We start from the raw sequence: 2,578 nt of genomic DNA on the forward strand, positions 1-2,578 counted from the left end.
TTTGCTTTTGTTGTGCTTAAGTTAAAAATCTTGGGTTTACAGGCTAGCTAGTACGTTTTCACCAGGAACAAATACCTAACTTAAACTAAGTTTAGTTTAGGGGGGGGGGGGGGGGGGTTATTAGTATTTAATTAAAATTATAATTATTAAAAAGTAAAGGACATAAGTTTCATTATTATAAAGTGTGTTTTGGAGTCTTAGTGTAATTGTCGTAAATATTTAAGGGGTCAGATTGTTTTGTCCCAGATGTTGTAATGTTTGGAGGCATCGATTAAATTAACTTGTATATATGTAGGAAAATAGTGTCAGTCATTGTAATCACTGTGTTTTAATCATAACTAGTAAATTTACCCGCGCTTCGCTGCGCGGGTCGTTGTTTTGTACGTTGATTGCTTTATTTATTCACTAATAAGAGTAATAAAAAATAACATTTAACCTGACCTAAAATCTAAGCATCTATAACATTATGAATAAAGAAACTATTGAGGCTCACCCTAATATCTCATTAGCCTTATTGTACAACTCTGCAACAGCTGGTACCTTGAAAGCCTCCTGTCCCATTCCAACAGCTTGTAGGTTTTAAATAGGAAAAAATAATGAAACCAATTGATAGTAATTTCTTGTGAATCAATGTTGTTTGTTCTTTAAAAGGTCAATGTAAGTTTCTCTAGAGCTCTCATTATTTAATTATCTGACATAAGAAATGAGTAACGGTAATGCTGGTAATCACTCTTGTTGCTTTAGGATTTCCTGCAGCTATGTTTGTAAGACACCAAGTTGCTTTAAGTAACTGCATTATGGTCCCCAAAATAAAGATTGTATCTTGAAGATGATGTAAACAAACAACATTTGATGTATGATTTGGTGTTAAAGAGATCACGTTTAGCTGCTCATCTTGAGAGTCAAATGAAGGACATTATGCAAGTCAAGGTATTTCTCCACTTGTGATGGCGATTTCAGGATACCCATATCTAGATAATCCATGCTTTAGATCACAAAGAGCATTCACACTCTTAAACTGCTCCTTGGCCACTAAAGATAATTAAATAAAACGAAAGAATATGTTGTAAACCTGACCTTAACCGTATACAAAAATACACCCTGATAAGAAAGCTACTTGAAACGAACATCCAACATTGCAAACTGCAAGAATAATTCGTAAGTACAACATCATCTTTCTAAACAACTTAAACTCTGAAAGTCAAACAAAGTGTAATGATGCCCATGTTAATTCGCATCTCCGAGAAGCATAAAAAGAACCACCTAAGTTAATAGTCTAAACAAAACACATCCATTATATGAAAAGAGAAAACTAAAAACTTACTGTTTGGGTTTTTATCTTCATGGGCAACATCACTACCACTGTGTCTTCTTCATCGGAGGACCTAAAAATCAGAGACGGCAAAAAAACATTAAAACCCCATGTCTTACATTAATTGCAGCCATAAAAAGTGAAACCCTAACCCAATAATCAACACAATAAAAAAGCAGAAATTAACACAAATTGATGCCGAGAAACTACCTTCTACGATGATGGAGGAGTAACCAACTAATACAACGTAAACGTTTAAAGGGGTTTCACCATTAGGGCTCTAAATGATGGCGAGAAGACATGTAGACCACTCGTATTGTTGTGCAAAACCCTAGTCGCCGACCGCCGGAGTTATTGATACCAAAATCAATAGTCGGAGCAGTGGAGAGAAAGAACAGGGTGGGGGTGTAAACAGGGATACATATGTCAATAACGTGAGAAGGGTGTTGTTTTGGATACGTGTCAAAAGGTAAGTAAGTGGTAGCTCTTATGAATAGTAGCAATCTGTGTGTTAACCGTAAGTTGTGATTTAATATATATATATAATTTCTCTGCGCAATAATCGTTTTTGTTATTGGCATAAATGAATGATTTTTGATTACCAACACACAACTCGATAGCGTGTGTACTGCCTATGTGACAATCCGTTATTTTTGGTTATTTGTTTGTCATAATTTACCCGACCCGGGCTTGCATTCGAATTATCTTATTATTAAAATAAATTTTTTATTAGTAATTTGTGTGGTTTAATTTATTTTATATTGTTTTGGTATTTAAACATGTTAAAACACCTTAAAATACTTAAATTGAACGTAAAACTCGTTTATAGAAAGTAGGGCCGGCTCTGAGAAAGCAAACAAAGTGTTGGGCGGAAGGTGAAAAATTTTTTGGGCCTTAAGTAAAAAGAGTATTTTGTTGGGTTCAAATATTTTATTTTTTTTATGGGTTTACTTGGCTATAATTTGGATTGTGTAAAAAACATTTGTATAAAAAAAGGATTAAATATGTCTTAAATGAGACTAAAACCCATAACATTTTTATTAGGAGTAGTATCCCTTTGATACAAGACCAAGGTAGTGGTTATGTAATTGAGTTTGAACATTATAGATACATATTGTATTTAATAAAAATATATATAATTTAAAAAAAATTCAAGCCTTGCGGGGTGTCAGGGCCTGTGGCCGTCGACCACCTTCCCACCCCCAAGGGTTGGGGCCGGCCCTGGTAAAAAGCATATGGACTAAAGTTTCCAAATGAGAAAATCTG

At 34.3% G+C, this 2,578-nt stretch overlaps 1 long non-coding RNA gene across 1 annotated transcript; it reads right to left on the bottom strand.

Moving 5' to 3' along the window:
• Positions 1 to 435: 435 nt before the first annotated feature.
• LOC143573659 (uncharacterized) lies at positions 436 to 1,592 on the bottom strand. Its single transcript, XR_013142472.1, has 3 exons — positions 1,523 to 1,592; positions 1,145 to 1,385; positions 436 to 971 (listed from the first exon to the last, which is right to left on the bottom strand). It is a non-coding gene; the product is annotated as an uncharacterized LOC143573659 (long non-coding RNA).
• Positions 1,593 to 2,578: the final 986 nt, after the last annotated feature.

The sequence above is a fragment of the Bidens hawaiensis genome, unplaced genomic scaffold (assembly GCF_021521415.1).
Source record: "Bidens hawaiensis isolate Kalapana, Puna unplaced genomic scaffold, B.hawaiensis_p1.1 tig00026607_1, whole genome shotgun sequence".
Lineage (NCBI taxonomy): Eukaryota > Viridiplantae > Streptophyta > Magnoliopsida > Asterales > Asteraceae > Bidens > Bidens hawaiensis.